We start from the raw sequence: 22,127 nt of genomic DNA, 5'->3' as shown, positions 1-22,127 counted from the left end.
TAGACATTGCTCACATTTGATATATTGGTTAAAAGACATGTTGCTGTACACCATGAGCTGCATGTAAAGTGTTTCTGAGACCAGTATTCAAGCATTGTGGTCATCGTCAGTGGCTTCTGATACAGAGACCATTCATAAATTGTATACATATTTTTACTTTCTACCACAGAGTAACTGTTGCTTACCTTAAATAACAGTAGAAACATGAAGTTACTTATGTATTATGGACACCCGAATCAAATGACTTAAGTGTTAATTAGGGAATTCATTGCTGAGTTTATTAAAATACATAGATGTCACATATGTTTGTGGTAAGTAAAGAACAAGGGTTCCAGCGATCAAGACAAGAAAGCAGTTGCTTACAGTTCTTTAATAGAGGAAACAAGATTAGTTGACCATACAGCAAATAGTATGATATCAAATGATTTGGGCACAAGTAACATGTAAGTAACCATATGTTTCTACTGTTATGTGTAGCAATGTTATTATGTGATTGACACCAATTTTTAGCTACACATTTTTTTGTTTGTCCTCAATATTAGGTGCACACTATGATAGGCTCCACACCTTAATATTGGTGAGGCAATTAAATAGTTTACATGCAGCTCATGGCATACAACAAGATGTCTTTCAATAAATACTTAAAAACTGCACAACAACAAGCATGAAAGATTTTATCAATTGACATTTTACACACTCGAGATACTTCACTTGTCTTCATGAAATCTTTCTTTAGGAGAGTCATATAGCTTTGGATATGCTAGGTACTCCTTCACTCAATGGTGAAAACTGCTGTTGCTTAAAGGGACATAGACATTGTGGTCTGTATTTTTTACTAGTATTTTAAATATAACAACACAAAACATTAATAAATTTGTAAAAGAATGAATACATTGTGACTGCTGTGTGAGAAAAATTTAAACACACTGGAATTCATAATATAGTGAAAATTGATTTTTATTTTACATACTAAATTACATGTAACTTTTATTTTAGGTACACTATACTTTCACACTATCCAAAATAAAAGGTCAAGGCTAATTTCTTTTTTTAATTACTAAAATTTAAAAGGAAGAGCAGGAATATTTACCAATTTCCTATTCAGTACATTTAAAAATATTTTTTAGAACTCAATCTTCCCTCCTGACAATCTGAGAACATAAGACACTCTCCATCTTAAAATATTTGATACATTGTTGAATTAGCTGGTTTACTGTTTAGGCAAGCGTAGTATTATTATTCATGCAAAATTTTGTTTTTGTAGGTTTAATATTGGATGAAATAAATATACATAACTACTACTAAGGGTGACTGAAATTTGTTTGGGCTAACCAATAAAACATATGTTTTAGAGCCACACACTTTTGCTACCTATGCTGCAGGACCATTATACCATCCTCGTAGAAGTTACTTTATACATGGCAAAAAAAGTTCTCCGCCACAGACCTGAAGTTATCATGTGATCCAAAATGGGTTCCAGCTAGATGTCTCTTGAGCTCAGGGGAGGTATGAAAGCCAGAGGTTGCCAAATTGCGTGAATATGGTGAGTGCTGAAACAATTTGAAGTGACAGGAATCAATAGTAGACATCACAGTGATGGATGTTTGTGGGGGAACATAGTCTTGATGTAAGAGTACTCGTTTCATCAACATTCTGATTTGTTTCACTTTGATAGCCTCCCTTGAGCGCATTAGTTAGGCAACATATTATGCTCTGTTCACTCTTTCACCTTTTCTGAGGTAATCAGCCGGGATAACATCCCTCGATACTCAAAAACCAGAGACCATCACTAATCAGCTGGCGTGACTGACATCAACTTCTTGAGGGTGAGTGAGAAGTTGTGTTTCCACTTTTTCCATGGAACTTTAGATATGGGTTGAAAGTGATTCACTCATGCTACATCCATTGTCACAAAACGTTTGAGAACTGTCTCAGAATCTGCCTCAAAATGTCTCAAGTTTTCAGTGGACATGATGTATGTCTGGCGTTTGTTTCCTGCTGCCAGCATTCTTGGGACTCATCAACATGAGACCTTGTGCATATCCAGTACAGCTCTTATGATATTTCTCGTATTTTAAAGATTCACTGAAAACTTTTTTTGTAATATGTAGCAGTCAATGAATTTAATAGCTGTCTTGGCGAATAGTGGTTCTTGCTACAGTTTGTATATTTCTTCTTTCAGTGATTATTTATTGAGACATAAAACGTAAAGTATGGGAATTATGGTACACGTCACAGTCAGACACCGTAACATTTATGTCCATTCTCCTTTTTGCACACAGTTCATTATCATTCTTAGTGTTGTGCAATCTAAATCTTGACCACTGAATTCACTAACGTGTTGTTAACGATTTGGTCACAGCCAAATATTTGCGATAAGCGAGGCTGTAAATATCATTGCTGCTTATTTCACTCACAGTAATTTAAGCTGTTTCTAAGTTCCTGTCTAACCACACTGTCGGAGATCACGACATATTTGCAAGAAACAGCAAAGTATTTGAAGCAACTTGCAGCTACCTACCATGCATGCAGGCGCGCATGCACAAACTCGAGAATGGGAAAAAGTATTTCGAAGTAACAGGACACAAACCCTCTTCATCCAATACCACACTCACCTATTCCTACCCACAACACCGCACCATACACATACTAATGTTAGCTTTTGTATTGTTTATCTAGAATCTCCTGTTGGCTTTTTATAGCTGATGTGTCGTTAAATCCTAGGAAACACCCTGCATTGCTATCATACAAACCCGTCTATATTCAGAAGTTGCCAAAAATGAAAATACCTGCTCTGGAAATTCTCGCTCAGATGGAAGTGGTCAATAAATAGCCATGGAACATTCTATGGACAGAGAAAGCCCATTTCCATCTTCAAGGACATGTTGATACCCAGAATTGCAGTACATGGGCAACAGAAAATATGCCTGCACATCAACTGTTACCACTTCATTCTGCAGAGGTCTCTGTGTGGTGCTGATTGATGGCGTCTTTGTTGTAGGGCTGTATTTTTTTCCTAGGAGATGAGTCCTCCTGGTCCTGTTACCTGTACCGTCACAGATAAACATTAAGAGGATCTTTTGTGTGCCAACATCATTCCAACCCTTCAACAGTGGGGATGTGTGGGTAGGACCATTGTTATACAAGACGGTGCTCGTCTGCACACTGCACAGTCAGTGAAGCAGCTGCTGCAGACGCATGTTGGAAATGCTAGAAGTATCAGCCATCATATCACTACAGTCTGACCATCCAAATCACCTGATCTGAACCTATGTGACTTCTGGTTGAGAGGTTATCTAAAGGTTTTGTGTTTGGTGCTGCATTTATGAACGTAGCTGAACTGAAGGTACGCATTGTGCAGCACATTCTGAATATCGTCCCCAACACACTCTCTGTTTCTCGATTTCAACTTGTGGCAGAAAACGGTGGACAACAAATTGAATATGTCTTGCGCTAGTCTCATGACAATTAGAAACCAATGTCATTTTACCTTTCCCAGCGGAGGTTAGAGTCCTCCATCGGGCAGGGGTGTGTGTGTTTGTCCTTAGGATAATTTATGTTAAGTAGTGTGTAAGCTGATGACCTTAGCAGTTAAGTCCCATAAGATTTCACACACATTTTTCATTTTACCTTCTTATGCGGGTTTTGTCCTCAGGACGATTAAAAACCGATTTTTCCCATCCAATATGGTGCGACCTTGCCATAGCGGATGGTCTTACCAAACCAACAGTGTCACAATTGTTGATTGCCGAACTTGTACAGTACGAATAACGTAATGCGCAACTCAAACCACAGCTGTCATATTGTGATTCATCTGTCATTTGTGGCTGACCCCATTTACATTAAGAGGCTTACAGCGTCATCTATCGGTAAATTTTTTGTTCCATAATGTTTCCCTTTCCATCAATAATATGCTGTTCAAGTTTTACACCATTTCAAATAGAGGCTCTCTTTCTACAGCGTTTTGAAACTAGAACTTTTATTATGGACACCCTGTACTTAAAAAATTACTTGTGTAGATAAGACTGCTGACTGGTGCATAGCATAAGCAATCTCTGTCACAATATTTACACACGTCAGATGAACTGAATACTGGACAGAGCCTTAGCCTTATCTCACAGTGTCTGACTAAGGGTATACCTGTAAATATCAGCTAGCGGAAAAATAAAGCAAAACGACATTCTAAGAGGTGGTGTATATCCTGCATGGACTATAAACTATAGCACTGAAGACTACCTGCTATAGTACTCCACAAGGTCAATGTACAGAGCTGTGAACTGAATAAAGAATTTCCACTAACTCCGTTAGTTTAGCAGAATTACTTTGATGCTATCTGATTTAAAATTACTGTACATGCATTCTCAAAAAAGGGAGACATTTTTATATTAACGTGTATCTTTCACTATTTAGATAATTTCTCCTATCTCCTTTCACAATACTAAGTATTTAGCTGTAAGACGTATTTATTTGTCTGGCTCTCCTTGTCTTTGAACTGAATGAAATCAGAGCTTGGTACGTGAAGGAAATGCCTTCATTACTAGTCAGTTTGTACATATTTAACATAATTTGTTACTATAATATGAGGATGAAATTTTGAGTTTTTGTTAATGGCCTTCAAAGTACTGAGGATAATAGTACTGCCAAATGTATGTGGGCTTTGAAGATTACATTTCGACTTCACACTTAACAAGTTCTATACGAATAGTTTGCTCTCTTTTGACCTAATACATTCGCCTATCATGTGTTTTAAATGAAACTAAATGCATACAAAGGCCAATTTTGCTATGACTAGATAAATAATGTTTTCCTGGATTCCATGAATATTGAGACACTAAAGAATGTCAATGTTTTTCTAGCTCAGGCTAGGGTAACTATGCTATGTCATGGAAACCTATTTCTTGGTTTGGTTTATGTGTACCTTTCACACAGAAATATGTATACTACATCTATCCTGTAAATATCTTACTTATATTCTATTACACTGGAGTATTGCGATTCATGGGGGCGACATTAATGTAAGTATTTGTAAGAAATAAGTACTGAAAGACTACGACCAGTGAACGTGACTCTAAAAATGTTTTTGCATTTGTGAGTGCATGGTGAAACTGTTAGACACTGGTAAACAAAGTAAGGTGCTAATGCGTGTTGGAATGGACGACCAGACAATCTAACAAAAATAGTGTCAGTTATTTTGCACTTACATGATTCCAGATTTCCAAACTGCTTTCACACTCGTGGTGTTGTGTGGAAGATAGAATCCTCTCGAATCTCCTAACATACTCAATGTTTATTATGCAATAATACTGTGTCAGTACATTGTACGAAAGTGCGAGACCAAGAACGGCATAATGCTTTTGCAAAATATTTACACCTGGTTCGCGTCACTGCGTTCGTAGCGGAAATGTCGGTGCTCGATATGTAGCGCTCGCATGTGTTCCGGTTGCTATCGCTACACGCAGGAGAAAGTAAAGCAAGGGGATGCGGCGATGGTCGAAAAAGTGTCTTGGAAGGCGTTATATATATGGTCATACTAGAAGAAGTTGCAGCAAAGCTAGATGACAATCGGAGTTTCCTAAGGATGGACAAGGAATCATTCAACGAATTGGTGAACTTCGTTACACCTAATGTACACAAAAAAGTTACTCTTCATATACTCGGCGGATTTCACTTTCCACAAAGCTCGACGTGATGTATAAAACTGGAAATAGTAAGCTACATTATTGCAAAGGTTCGATTGGTAGTGCTGTTATGTACTCCCGCAACATACAATTAAAACTTCTGCAACGAAGAGATAAGCATTTGTAGTGTTTTATCTGTGCACTTAAACACTGTTGTCGAATGTTTCTATATCTAATTACTGAATAAGTATTAATATGCGATCAAACTACTCCCCTGAATGCAATTCAACGGATGATTCCTTTCATCTGTGTTTCCTGATATATTCATATTCGTACAGCGTTGCTGTATCAGTTGTTTGCATGTCCACATGACCTGCTGCGTATTGCACAATAGCATCGTTTCAAAAATACAATATATTGCGCAATATATTGAGCGAATGTTAATATTTTTAAAGTTCTATAGACTTCTTCAATATATGTGCACACCATCAACTCTGCAATCGGACGATCAATATTATTGTGCAATATTCCGTATCGTACAATAAATGTTGAGTGTGTGAGGGCTCCTAAGGTCGTGTACAATGAGTTAAATTTTAGTTGGCAGACTGCTCCCTAGTCCTAAAACTAAACTCGTTCCGACCAGGCCATGGAGGCCCTACAGTACTGACCGGCCACCTTGTCAGCCTCAGCTCATAGTCGTCACTGGATGCAGGTATGGAGGTCAACACACCGTTCTCCTGGCCATATGTTAGTTTCCGACACCGCTCCCTAGTCCTGAATCGCTAGAAGTCGGTAGACGTCGTATGGTATTGGTGGTAGTCATTTTCTTTTATTTTTTGGCTGCAGTAGACATTAGGTAGCTGACCGTATTGTGTGAGGTAGCCACTGTTGCCTGCTTTGTTATTATTTTACCCTTTACCGTTTTAAGAATTTTTTATTGTTAAATACGTTATCAAAATGAATGATGAGGCAGTTCCTGACCCATCTTGGGCCTATGACGCCTACCCATAGACCTAGTGTTAGAAGAAAATCAGTGCTCCGTTGCGATGCTCAGAAAATTGTATTTCGCGCAACTGAATGCTGCAGAATGGAAAGGAAGCAGAAAGTATTACTCCACTCCACTACAAATCTTCCATGAGAGCTGCTACATGCGCAGCACAAAGCATGTGTACAGTTTGCGCAGGATATGGTGGTCGATGTGCACTGACCAGTTTTTGTCCAAAACGCAGGGCAAGTTCAATCGTTTGTTCGGAAGAGGATGCTGATTAGGTGCTTTCCACCTTTCGGCAGGTCAGCGATGACAGAATCGAGGCGTGGGTCCTGCAGTGTTTCTCAAACGATTTTACAGAAACTGTGTGTGGTGGCCTTCAGTCCAGAGACTGGTTTGATGCAGCCCTCCATGCTACTCTATCCTGCGCAAGCTTCTTTATCTCCAAGTAACTACTGCAACCTACATCCTTCTGAATCTGCTTAGTGTACTGATCTTTTGGTCTCCCTCTACGATTTTTGGCCCCTGGTATATTTTACCCAAGAGGACGCCATTATCATTTAACCATACAGTAGCTGCATGCCCACAGGAAAAATTACAGCTGTAGATTCCTCTTGCCTTCACCCGTTTGCAGTACCAGCACAGCAAGACGGTTTTGGTTAATGTTACAAGGCCAAGTCAGTCAATCGTCCAGACTGCTGAACCTGCAACTACTGAAAAGTCTGCTGTCCCTCTTCAGGAACCACACGTTTGTCTGGCCTCTCAACAGATACCCTTCCATTGTGGTTGCACCTATGGTACGGCTATCTGTATCGCTGAAGCACGCAAGCCTCCCCACCGGCGGCAAAGTCCATGGTTCATTTTTGCTTTACTTGTAACTTTATATGTCAGGCTCATGATGATGTACCCATCATTTCGTAAATGGTCATAGTTATTATGTCATTTATGTGGAAGTAAGACACTGCACGAAATTCGGAAAAGTGTACGATGAAAAATAGAGGTCGCTATAATTTTGCGTTTGGTGCATGTTACATAATATGTTGTTGCATATGAAATTTAGCTAACATATTGATTGTTTCTTTAGACTTGGGTAGAGATATCTATCTGTCACCGATCTCGACAAAACTGATCTGATGTAACATACCGTCACTTGGGATGATTTGGAACTACTGGGGTGAAATGGAACACGGTATCCATTTCAACAAATCATCTTTGATGTCGAGTGATACTTTGGTTTAACTAATGGAAACCACCCTCTAGGTCACCAAAGATATTAGTTGTTCCAGTGATATAAAAATTATGTGTCAAAGAGGTATGTGATTTTAAAAAAAATAATGTATTTAAGTGTAAACTTTACCTTTTTACTAAAGCTCCGGAAACAAACTGTTGCACAGCTACTCTGGTAATAGTAATACAGTTCTCTGAGATTGGAATGTGGAGGACAACTATCAGTTATGATGTATGAAAAGTTAGGTTAGGTTTGGTTATCTTATTCATTAGCCGCAGGCACAAATGTAGAAAATCATATGTTTTCAGGGTGAATTGGAACATGCCACGGGTATACAAAAAGAAGATTGGGCCAGCCGGCTATCAAAAATACAGCGAGACAAGCCTGCAGAAAGCTGTCAGTGATGTCAAGGCATGTAAATTATCACTCAGGAAAGCATCCAAAAAATATGGTATACCACCTAGTACACTTTCAAGGAAATTAAATAACAAAAATAATTTGAAAATAGGTGGACAAACTGTTCTGAGTTGAGAAGAAGAGAAGACATTAGTCAGTGGAATATTTAAATGTGCAGAATGGGGTCAGCCATTAACGACAAGTGTGATAAGGGATATTGTAAAGAGCTACTTGGACCGAAGGGGAAGAGTGAAAAAGAGGTTTGAAGACAATAGGTCTAGGTATGAGTGGGTGAAAAATCTGCTTTCATGTCACCACAATCTTACTGTCCGTTTGAGCGAAAATGTAAAGAGAGCTATAGCTCAAGAGAACAGAAAGGTCATAGCAAGCTATTTCGAAAATTTGGAGGGGACTGTGAGAGGTGTTCCACCTAGCCACATAGTCAACTACAATAAGACCAACTTCTCTGATGATCCTGGTGCTATCAGAGTGTTGGTCAAGAGGGGATGTAAACATCCTGATAGAATCATAGACTCATCCAAAATAAGCACATCTGTAATGGTAGCTGCTGCAGGAGATGGACACCTTCTGCCACCATATGTAGTTTACAAGGCCACTCATTTGTATCCAACCTGGACTGAAGGTGGAGTGAATGGCACAGTCTACAACAGAAACCAAAGTGGATGGTTTGACCTCAGGATATTTGAAGATTGGTTTCAGACAATAGCTTTGCCATATCTTAGAAGGCTTGAGGGGGTCAAAGTTCTGACAGGAGACAATCTCTCAAGCCACATTTCCTTGTTCGTAGTCTCCCTATGTGAGAAGAAGAATATTAAGTTTGTGTTGCTCCTGCCAAATGCAACACACATCTGCCAGCCTCTAGACGTGGCATTCTTTTGCCCAGTGAAGATAGCTGGGCGAAAGGCTTTGAATGATTGGAAAAAGGCAATAGGGGTGTTCTTCCAAAAAGCGACTTCCCTAAGACATTGAAGGGGACATTTCACTACATGGGTGAGAAAATTCGAGACAATGTTATTGCAGGATTTCGCTCCAGGAAAAGTTCTCTCTCTCTTACCTGTTAGTAGTTCGGAAAACGAAACAGGTGACCCAACGCAGGTATGGTCTGAAGCCTTTGTGGAACACTTGAAAGATGTTCATTATGGATCTGTTAATTCCAAACAAAAAAAGCTTGTGGTAGAAAACTGGAAGTTCTCCCTGGGAAAAGTGTTATGTCACAGACAGAAATTTCAGATGATATCGGAGAGGACAGCAAGGAGAAGGAAGCTGATGATCCCAAAGTTTTGGAGCAAGAAACTATAATATCTGAGACAACAACTGAAGAGGAATATGGACCTGGACCTCCTAAGGCACCTCCAATGACACTGGCCAAAAACGATTTTGTCTTGGTTAAGTTTCCTGTTACAGAGACTAACCATTCAAAATTATATGTAGGAAGGATTGAGGCTATGGAGCTGCATGACGACATTCAAGTTAATTACATGAGGAAGAAAATTAGTGAGAAACAAGAATACTTTTTTTCCTGATGTTGTAAACATGTGTGTGGTGTCAAAAGCAGAAGTTGTGATGAAGGTGCAAGTAACTGATTTCCGACGACGTAGAATGATATTTAAAATTCTTGGACGCATTGACATCATGTAATCTAAAGTGTTGTATTAAGTAATGAATGATATGGTTTGTTTTTTGTAACATCATTGTCTTAGAAAAGCATTTGTAAGCTCAGAGGTTTAATGCTTAATAAAGCTGGTCGCTAATATAAACAATATTAATTGGCAATAATTAATACAAAGTTGAGGTAGTATAAATGCATTTTTCTTAGTAAAATACTTGTTAGATGTCTTTCACATGTTCCAATTCACCTCACCACATGTTTCAAATGCAACTGCTGTTCAAAATATGCAGTGTTCCAAATCACCCCAAGTCTTGGGGTGATTTGGAACACAATTCAGATCAAAATTTGAAGCAGGGTTAGGGTACAGCATTTTCGCTCATGTAACACATTGCTGTAGGAAGGACTAGAGATGCTGTATTTAAAATTTCTAAATTATAGTACAATATTTTGATATTAATTTTCAGGAAAAACTTCCCTTTCTGTACCAATTCACCCCAAGCTACAGTACTCATTTGCGATCGTGCCACATCAGTGATAAAGTCAGATTGAAATATCCACAACATTCCTTATATTTCATAAACGGTTTCAGGTATCGAAAAGAGATTTTGGCAAATGACAGCACGCAAAGAGGAGAGTATTTTGCCATATCATTTTCACGTAAAACTTCATTATCTACCGTGGTATTCCAATAACTACAGACATTTCAGTGAAAGAATGTTATTTTTAAGGACCATTGAAAGCTGGTGAAACGAGAAATGCTGTGGGTTTTGGAACAACATATGTGAAGAAATTAGACGTTTTTTTTGTACTGAGAATATTCTTTTTCATAAGCTATTGACTTTACTATTACTGAGTTGTTGAGTTAATAAACTTAATGAACTAATGTTTCAGAATTATCTCAAAACTGTTCCTGCACAACATGCTAGTGGGGTGAGAAAGTGAAAACTCTGCTGTGTTTTGGCAAAAGAAGCAAATTTTGACATGGTTATCAGAGAAATGCACAGGTTTTATTCAAAATTTGGCACTCTTGGCGCTTCTGTGAAAGCTGCAAATGGTTAACAAGCCAAGCGAAAACAAATCGCTGCTTCTTGGGCGGAATTCTTTTTGGCTACTAACGAAAGCAGAGGTGACAGTAGATCTTTTTGAATGGTCACTATGCAACTGTGGGCATGGCGAGGCCCCGGTTAACATTTACACAAATTTGTGAGCATAGGCTTCAGTTTAGAATGGCACTTCCCCTCCAGCCCTTGGCATTTCCCCTATGACACTTGCCTGTAACCCCCACCATTACCGCTCTCCCCACATGTGCCCTGCCATATACACATCTACATGATATTCTGCATGGACTATAGCACTGGGAGTTCTGTTTCCAATAATCATCCTAACGAATCATTGAAAACACCTGGGAAGAAAAGATGTGTGTCCACTTCTGATATTTTGTTCGAAGTCACTTTGAAGGAGCCCACTATTTTGCACGAATTACTTTATGTTGTATCTATCATTACTACCATACAGCTCTGTATGCAAACACCGCAGGTTATTGTGTTATTTCGAATCACATCCATAATGAAGTACAGTCCCACTGTCGTTGAAATTAATTATTAATACTGCCACATCAGATATAAGTGAGGAAGAATCTGCTACATACGTGGACGATCATGACAGTGAAAGCGAATGGTCATATGGCTAGAAATGTTTTTATGGAAGTATGAAAGCTTCAAGAAATGCGAAAACAATCAGCAATTCATTGAGTTTTAAATTTCATTTTTATTACATATTGTTTCCTTCCCTTGCGACAGGTACACTAAATCGCTGCAGTTAGGGTCTTTACTAACCACATTAATGCATACAACGGTTTCAGTTTCATTACAAACAACATTTAAAGCTGTTTGTACTTCCTTGCATGACTTTTGACTTCGTGGAAGCATGATGTATTGTTTATGGTACCAGCAGTGTAGCGGCTGGGTGGCTACGTGTCCCTCGCACGGCTCTCCGTCCCTGTGCCAAATGACATGCTGGCTGGACTTGCTTCCTCCACTCCCTGCTGGTCCTCCAGAACTTAGCAGTCTTACAGTTAATACGTTGTACTCCATCTCTGCCGTGTAGGTAGCAACTAATGAATATTGATGGGGAGCTAATTATACATTGTTATTGCCAAAGCGAAGGTGCTGTCTTGTAGGTAGCAACTAATGAAATTTATGGGGAGATAATTACACATTGTTACTGCTGAAGCAACAGTGAAGTTGCAAACTCCTTCCTAGTGCCAGTATTCAGGATATCAAGGAATGGTTACAACAGCTGTGAGCCAGTTTGCCTCAGGAGAGGTTGTGATGGGTTTATGACACCCTTCTCAACCAAATCAATGGATGCATCCAGGCCAGAGAGGGAGAAGACTCATACTGTTAAATGGGCTCATACTGCGAAGTTCTTTGTAATCTGACTCAATGATGTAATCACTGAAATATTATGAGACATTCTCTCAACTCATGAAGTTCCGTTTTGTTTCCTACTCCTCTTCTGGGACGCCTATTTGTTGTAAAGAATGAAAACTGATAAACCGACTAAATACTATGATTCCCTCCGAAACAGAAGAGATAGTATTTTATTTCTCATACACAACAGAGACAATAAGTATACTTTACCACATAAGCAATGAGAAACGAGTAGTGATATAAAAAATGTTATTCAAAATGCACATCAACAAGTGACATCATGGTAGCCATTTCCAATATGTCACTGGTCAAAGCTAACTGCTAGTAGCAAGTGCAGATAGTGCAGTGATTATCAAACTGGACTCACATTCAGGAGGACAATGGTTCAAACCCATGTGCATCCATCCTGATTTAGGGTTTTTGTGATTTCCCTAAATTGCTTAAGGCAAATGCTAGGATGGTTCCTTCTTCATCCTTCCATAATCCGAGTTTGTGCTCCATATCTAATGACGTAAAACACCGATCTCCTCCTTCTCCTCCCCCTTCTCCCCCTCCGACTACTAGTATCACAACTTTCTCTTGACCCCTCAATCATTAACGGGGTGATATGTCACTTTACATGTTGCATTGTTCTTCAAGCAATCACATTGAGGCCTGACTGAATGTGAAAGTAACTTAGCTTTCTGAGTCATATTCAACCCAAATGGAATATTTCTTTAGGTAGTAGAGCGTTCTAGCAATTAAACTACTATCCCTGTACAAATGTCCTGATAGCCAAAAGGACCCTTTAATGTGAAACTATCAGGAACTAAATGAAGATCAAACTACAAGAACTTGAGAAAATAGGTAGAGACTCTGCCCTTCACTCACAATCTGTTTGATTAAGCTAATTTTATTATTTTGGGTCCTCTCTTTCTTAGTCACACTGCAAATAGAAAATCTCATTCATAAGGCACATTTCCCTTTCCTTGACAAAGCAGCAGCAGCAGCGATCATATTCTAATTATTGCAAGTAGGTGATACTAGTAGCTGTATTTGATCAGAATTGTATGGGTACCCAGTAATTGTGGTGGTGTTGTATTGTCCAGTTTTTTGAATGATGTTAGTGGAGGTGCACTTAATCAAGTGTTGCCTGGCTAGGTATAGATAGCAGTGGTGTCATCGCTTCTTATAAGCAACAATACTGATTATGCTCTACCTATTTCATCCTGCTCCACAAGCTAGCATACACTATGCACCCTACTGCACTGTCTCACATTTCCCTTGTAGACAACTGGGAATAGAACAAAAAGCCATAACATTTGAAGGAAAACGCCCAACAATCTGGTTCTTCAAGTACCTGAACCACATATCTCATTAGCATCGACTAGGCACGTATACTGCTGAAGACTTTAAGTTACATTAAACTTCTTTGGATGAATATATACCGACTGAGTAAAGTTGCAGATAAATTTTTGTCTAATATGAACTATGTTGTGAGCTGAATATAATCTATGAATAACCATGCCGTATTCCTTTTTAGATGAAGTTGTCATTTACTTGTTTTACATTTAGTGACTGCAGTGTAATGTTGAATGATAGTCATACTCACCACCAATATTAATGATTTTACCTCCATTGCCATTAGGTGATAATTTTGATATTGGTAATGGAATGTGTCTACTATTGTTATGAATAATTAAATGCAAGCTTCTGCTTACAAGAGCACAATAAAATTTTTGGCCATCGTCCTGTGCTGGGTACTGCTTTTGGTAAACTGACTTAACCTTCTATTGCTGTACATATTTAACTGTAACAAACACAGAACAATAATAGGTAACAAGTTGTTCTACAGCTTCAGCTGGCTGACAATTGAAAAATTAAAGATCTGCATATCATGTCTGTAATGATGCAAACTCTTGTGCTACTTGCTGAGAAATTGCAAGTAAAGCTCCATCACACCTTTACAGTGGAGTACTTGTAGTAAATATAGTTAGATTCATCCTGTGTTGAAAGCTTTGCTCTGAAAATATTGATCGAAGGGTATTCAAAAGTTAAAGGGTAGTCAGAAGTTAAACTCATTCTGTCTTGAAAGATTTCCTCTGACAAATAGATCGAAGGGTACTATGATGGAACCTAATAGTTACTGCTGAGTAGTTGCTCTTCTAAACAGCATCCATGCATGCAAACCAGTTGCTTCTTCTATGAACGAATCTGTTTAACAAGAATACCTCAATGTCGTCATATTGTAGAGCCATGAACATGTCCTTCCATGAGCTGCAGCTAATTTGGTGCAAATAATAACCTGTAGCTATGGTAGTGCAGTCAAATAGTCTATGCATTGACTAGAACTGCAATTTAATAAAATACACAGAAATTGAAAAGTTACATGAATAATTTAATGACAAGGGTTCTACTCTAATGTGTGTAATTGATATAGACAACAGAGAATTATGTTGAATAATGTTTATTTAAGATAGGGAATCTCAAATAAAAGGGAAGTGGTTCAACAATATCCAATTAAAATACAGACAGAAATTATCCTTATCAAATGCAGTAAAGTTACATTGAAAGCTTTGTGAGAATGGTAGCAGAACCCCTGACTGAATGGTCATTGAAGATATGTGAAAACTAAGTCCATTTTGTAATGACAATGCACTAAATATTCATGAGCTCAAAACAGTTTAGAGTTCAACATGATGATTCATAAATTAACATACATGATGCAAAGAATAGTAACTCAGATTCTGCCTGTTCTCAGTTCCATAAATAAACTGCCAAAAGTTAGAGTCCTGCTCTGGAGCACATCCAAACCTTTCGAAATATAAGTCCATTCAGAAGTTAAAGTATTGTAGCAGCCATTCAACACCCAGAATCAATCACCTAGACAACCAAATCATCCGTATTACTGCAGACAGGTCTGCCTTTTACTCAAAGTCGCGTAAAAGTGCCAGAATCGCTCCCTTGAGCTCTTCACTCGAAAGGTCCCAGATTCCCATAGTGTTCTGTTATTGTCTGCTTTTCGATTGGGTGAAGGCCATCCCCATCAAAAACATATCGTCCTTAAGCTCTACAGACACGACTTGACTCAACAAGACCACTCCCTGGATTAAACTAAACTATTACAACAATATTTAAATAAAAAAATGATATAAACATTTGGTCACAATTACACCATTTACATTAAATATAAGTTAAAGTTGGTCCATAAATAAATAATTCAACATTTTTCCACAAGTTTGCTGATGATAAATGTCAACAGATTGTTGTTAAATATCTTTTAAACAATTATTTGTGCCTTCTTGATAGAAGAATCTTTTGGTTCCCTTTTCCACTGTGGTGTCTGTTAACACACACGACTGACCACTTTTAAATTAACACAGTTTTTAATAACACTTGCAATCAACATTTAAATAAAGTTACTGGCAAAATAGTAAATTGTTCATTAAATAACTACACAAGTTTGACAATATGTGAAGTATTCATGCAGTATTCATTTGCTGTGTAATTGTGGAGAATACGATGTTCTGACAAATATTTGCATAGTTAAAAAGATATAAAAGACACTGCAAACCAATGCATAAAATAGATACAGATACATAACTTTCAATGGTGATAGCTATAGTGTAGTGCCATCATCTGAGATATCGTTTGTTGAAATCGCATGAAGCGATTAAAAGTTGTTAATTCAGAGGTTTATTGTGCAAATGTTTATTCACTGTCAAATATTAACTCTGTAGTTCTAAAGGTATTGAAATCATTGGTGTGTCATTGTATTTCCACATTTTCCTGGGATCGCCATTGAATTAAGATTTGCTTTAATACACAAAGTGAATTATTATAGACTTTTATGAGCAGTAAGAAGCTCTCTTTCAGCTTGTCTGACACTCCACCATGACTTGGGAGCACTGTCTGCTGCACATAGGCCATGCAAGTGACAGCCATGAAAATTCCCCATACTGGAATTTTCCCTATTTCTGGTGACATTGCTAGTCTTTATTCCTGAACTCGCTCATACCAGTCATCTAGCTGGAAGCTGGAACTGCTGTTGCACACACTGAACCTGGACCCACTGACATTCAGCCATACATCAAATTCACCTTACCTCATAGCAAATCTGGGTGCCCAAGTTGCTCACCTACATATTAATAACATTGCAGTATTCAAGAGAGACTGTGAAATTTAGTGATGAATCCTGAACGTTCCAACACCCAAAATAGAGTCCTTCGTCGATTCTTTGAGAAATACGTAAACAAACCCAAGTTTTGGGATCAAGAGTTTTATCAGGCTCATATTTTGCCAATATTAAAAAAAATGACAAAGAAAAATTGCAGATCTACACATCATCTCTCTAATTATGCAGACTCTTTGTGTTACATTATTAGAAATTGTGGGTAAAAGTGGAATACTGGTAGTAAGTTAAGTTAAATTCATCCTGTGCTGAAACCTTTCCTCTAAGAATGTTGATCGAAGGGTATTCAAAAGTTAAAGGGTCGAAAGTTAAACTTGTGCTATGTTAAAAGCTTTCCTCTGAGAATATTGGTCCATGCGTATTAAAGAGAGACTGTAAAAGAAAGTGATGAATCCTGAACCTTTCAACATCCAAATTGGATACATTCAGCGATTCTTCGAGGAATACTTAAAAAAAACAAGTACTGGGATCAAGAGCTTCATCAGGCCAATATTTTGCCAATATTAAAAAGCAAATTACCTATCAATGTGATAAACTAATCACTGTCTCTGAAGATGTCATAGAAACTTTTCTATCATTTGTTGACTCACTGGATATGCTCAAAGATGACAGAAGAGCTACTGAATCAAATATGGTCAAGTGACATTCAGGAACCCATGTGAGATAATAGACAGGCATGATGCAATGGAGGAACATCATAGCCACTATGCACCCTGCAAGCAACTCAACGCTGCAAAGTACTGATGCAGGGTATTGATGCTCGTATATTTACATATGCAGAGGTGGTCGAAATTTCACCCAGTGTCTCTACCACAGAGAAAGGCTGGTAGCATGCCCTCAACTGGTTTCCTTCTAACCAACATATGGCCATTACTGGCACTGATGCAGAACCATTTTACATCAGAAAACACAGCAGACCTCCATCCTGCCATACAATGAGCCCTCACTTGACAGCACTGAAGCCGCAAATGGCAGTGATTTGGCGTCAGTGGAATGCACACACTAAGGAGTGACTGGCTCAGAGTTGTTGCACACTACAGGGTCTCTGCCTCAGAGCTGTTCTTGAAAAAAGCGATTTTTAACAATTTGTTGTGTCAGTGTGGTGCCAACTGCAGGTCAAAATGCTACTACTGATGAAATATAATACGCCAGAACCATACACTGAACCCTCTCTGTTGTGCCATGTGGCCAGTCTTCTTACAACTGTGCATTCTCTGACCACCAATGCCATAAATCATGCACAGTGCCTACATTCCTGCCAAGTCTTTCTGCAGTATCACAGAAGGTACATCCAGCTTCTTGTAGCACTATTATATGACCTCGTTCAAACCTAGTGGGGTGTTGATAATGATGCATATGTTGCTTTAAATACATTCTTCAATAATATTAACTCCCCATGTCCAATCTCAAAGGTAACTAATGCTCACGAATGTTACATAGTACATTTGAAGCAAATTTCATTTGGATCCTCATAGTGGCGCTACTAGTGCCATTTTTATGCGACTGGCGTGAAATTTTAATAAACATCATCTTTCAGATATGGAAACATGCCTACCAACTTTCGATTATGTCGCACAACACCTCCTTGGTGTTGCGATTTTTTTTCGCCAGTGTAGATCTGGACCAGAATACCATTTTATGAATGTGGACTCGTCCATATGTGCCCAAGGTTGTTCTGAGTATGCTGCAGAAGTTTAATTGGGAAGCCATTTCACATTCTCCACAAGGTTCAGACCTCTCCCCATTAGATTTCCATATTTTTTAAGCCTTGAAGGAAGACATTCATCGCCAATGATTTGCTTTGATGAAGCAATGCAATCCTGGGTACAATCATTTTTGCATAAGCAATTGCAAAAATTTTTCCATGATGGCATTGACTGTCTTGTCCCACGGTGGGATAAATATGTTAAAAGTTACAGTGATTACTTTTGTAATAATAAATAGTTTGCTTACTTTTTTGGCAGCTGTTTCATTTTCATTTGAATGTCACTTATATATGCATTGAAAAGAGTGATGAGTGGCCCAGTAACCAAGTGGATACATGGAAACTACTTCAATGGCATTGGCAAACCTGCAACTATACTCTCAGTGGCACTCATATCGTGTCTGGTTAATGGAGAACCTTTTTTGAAAGCAAACAATATCCACCAGATTGTCCTTTCAAGACTCCATTCAGAGGCAAATTTTGTAGCACATTTATTTATGGAACTAAACTAAGTCACTGAAACATGTACGTTGCCCCAAAATGGTCAATCATTGTAATAACATCTGGGGAAATTTTGGCTCAGGTTGAGCATTCTAGTGATTGCACACCAAAAGAGCAGATATTCAGAAAAACCAGTGAAACTTAATGGTCAAAACCTTTCCCAAACCACCATAGGCAACAATACACACATGAGAAAATACAATGAGTTCTTGCAAACTTACAAGAAAAAGTCGTGCAGTGAAAAAATAATTTTCACTGTACTATAGTGCAGTTACATGAATTACAAGTTTGAGGTTATATTTTAATATAGAATTACCCAAAGTCTTCCTCATTTAGCCAACTAATTAAGAAATAGGAGCCACTTGATAATGGTCCTTAATTAATTACAAGGATTCTGAATCCTGGAGAGTTTCTGTTACCTTATCCCAGATCTTGCAGGATCAAAGAACTATAGTGTTATCAGAATCTAAAGAAGTGTTATGTGTAATGTGGCAACTTTTCTTCACTTAAGGAACATGACACAAACAGTCTGAAAGTTATTTTCAGAAAGACTAACACCACTGTTAGAAAATGTGAAAAAGTGACTATGTTTATTGGGAGACTGGCAAAAGCATCATGAACTGTATATACAGTAGTAGAAATATTATATTATGTGTATATTAGGTAAAGGATATGTGTAATGTTTAATGTATGCATATGTAGATTTTCGATGTGACTTGTCCATACCGTGGGCTATTCATAATAACAGCACTTACTTATTTCTGAAACTGAGAAGTAAGAGTAAATAAATAAAGGTGACCAGATTTTGTATACACAACATATCATGTATCATACTTTGTGTGACTGTAGTAATAGCGTTTATGGTATGAACATATCTCTTCTGACTTTGTCTAGTGAGCTAATGTAAGGTTGACAGACAGTTTTGAAGTGATATAAACTCAGTGATTACTGGTGACCTTTCCTGTATACAGGGAGTGAATGATCCATGTAATTGGTTTTGTAAGTATTGTATGCTTGTATTTTATATAATTAGTTCAACTTAGGTTAGTTATGAACTGAGCTGACCAATAGTTTTAATAAACTTATACTGTGTTTGGCATCTTAAAAACTTTTTTACTGGCTAAGCTATCTGGACAGATGGCGAATAACAGAAATAAAAAATAACATCATGTGGATGCTACATTGCAACAAAACAAGGAATGAATGTAAATCACTCTTTAAGAATTCTGAAACTATAAATATAATCCAACATTCATTCACTATTACAATAATAGCAATAATTTACTCATTTCTAACATTATTAGCATTTACCTGTGTGTAGAGACTAATGCAAGAAGAAGAGGTGCAAGGAACGTTTTGTGGTAAAGCACTGTGCCAAATCTGTGCTGAAAACTCGATTAATGTATCTCTTCACTCGTTAAAACAGTATGGTCAATTTGAACAAGAATGTTAAACTGACAATAGGTCTGATCCATTAATGGCACAGCTAGTATGTGGGAATAGTTTGGAAATGTCGATTCTGTGTAGGCCAGGGTACCGTATCAACACAAGTGTTATTGTCATGACAAAAATAAAACAACTAAGCAAGACAATACATTGTCTTATAAAATATCACAGTACAGATAAATGAATGTACATACTGATTGCTTTGCTTTCCTGTCCTGCTGGAGAAATGCTTATTATCAATAACATACAAGTATTTCATTTCTGTGTTTGTAAGCACACACGATAACAGAAGCAAACCTGTTTCATTACAGGACACCCATAGTAAGATGTCGAGAAACAGTAGAGCACACACTGATGCTGTAAACAGTCATGTGATAACAGAAGCAAAAGTGTTTCATTCCAGGGCACACATAGTAAGATGTCGAATATTCATCTGCTTTTCATTATATGTTTCATATATCCTCAAACCACCACCACACAGATGACTACATGATACAAGAGGTCCTGTTTCCAGGCACAACATTCACCACAGTACTCATTGTATCAGATCCATCCTCAATGATGCCACCCCACCTTACGTGTTGGACCTGTTTTCCTATGGCTAAAAGGAGAATCGGGGCAAAAAATGTCGTTGGACCAAATACTGTCCAACTGAATTCCGCTTGAGGGCCTTTGGAGCACATTGTACTCAGTAAACTTTCTTAACGTCATGTTAATTTTGTTTCTAATGATGTTACAGAATTTTCTGTTGACTGTACTTGCAATTAATGGACAATTACCAGTTGATCACATGTACCACACAAATTGCTCTGAAAATGTATATGTGCGAGTTTAAGAACACTTAATGTTTACTCATACTATTCAATTTGGCAATGTGCTAAATAATCAGGAAAACATGATGTATGGTCATAATTGTTGCTGCAGATGTAATGTATACATTAATTTTCACCAACAGTGGGGTGGGGGCAGTGTAAAATCTCATCTTTTCTCTTTGCTTCACTTCTAATATGATCTTCGTGTATGATGGCACACTTGTGCATAATGTGCTCATTAGATACGCTGAAATTAATTAGGTTGTGTTTAGGAATATTTATCTTTGCAAGATGCCTTCATTCGTATGTAAAGCAAAATTATAAAAAAACGCATCACTTGTTTGATTATTAAAATATTCGACATCTTGTGGTGTGTAAAGCTACTCATGTGGCCCTACTGACAATAAAAAGTAAGTTTATCTAACTTCGCAACTATAGACTCTGAGATCAACTGTAAGAATTATCAGTGCCAGTTTCCAGGGACCAGCAGCATTACTACCCAACCATAGACAGGTCGCAGACAAACAGTATCTGAATATACACTCCTGGAAATGGAAAAAAGAACACATTGACACCGGTGTGTCAGACCCACCATACTTGCTCCGGACACTGCGAGAGGGCTGTACAAGCAATGATCACACGCACGGCACAGCGGACACACCAGGAACCGCGGTGTTGGCCGTCGAATGGCGCTAGCTGCGCAACATTTGTGCACCGCCGCCGTCAGTGTCAGCCAGTTTGCCGTGGCATACGGAGCTCCATCGCAGTCTTTAACACTGGTAGCATGCCGCGACAGCGTGGACGTGAACCGTATGTGCAGTTGACGGACTTTGAGCGAGGGCATATAGTGGGCATGCGGGAGGCCGGGTGGATGTACCGCCGAATTGCTCAACACGTGGGGCGTGAGGTCTCCACAGTACATCGATGTTGTCGCCAGTGGTCGGCGGATGGTGCACGTGCCCGTCGACCTGGGACCAGACCGCAGCGATGCACGGAAGCACGCCAAGACCGTAGGATCCTACGCAGTGCCGTAGGGGACCGCACCGCGACTTCCCAGCAAATTAGGGACACTGTTGCTCCTGGGGTATCGGCGAGGACCATTCGCAACCGTCTCCATGAAGCTGGGCTACGGTCCCGCACACCGTTAGGCCGTCTTCCGCTCACGCCCCAACATCGTGCAGCCCGCCTCCAGTGGTGTCG

This window comes from Schistocerca piceifrons, chromosome 8 (assembly GCF_021461385.2).
Source record: "Schistocerca piceifrons isolate TAMUIC-IGC-003096 chromosome 8, iqSchPice1.1, whole genome shotgun sequence".
Lineage (NCBI taxonomy): Eukaryota > Metazoa > Arthropoda > Insecta > Orthoptera > Acrididae > Schistocerca > Schistocerca piceifrons.
The sequence above is the reverse complement of the archived record's forward strand: the minus strand, read 5'-3'. Positions refer to the sequence as shown.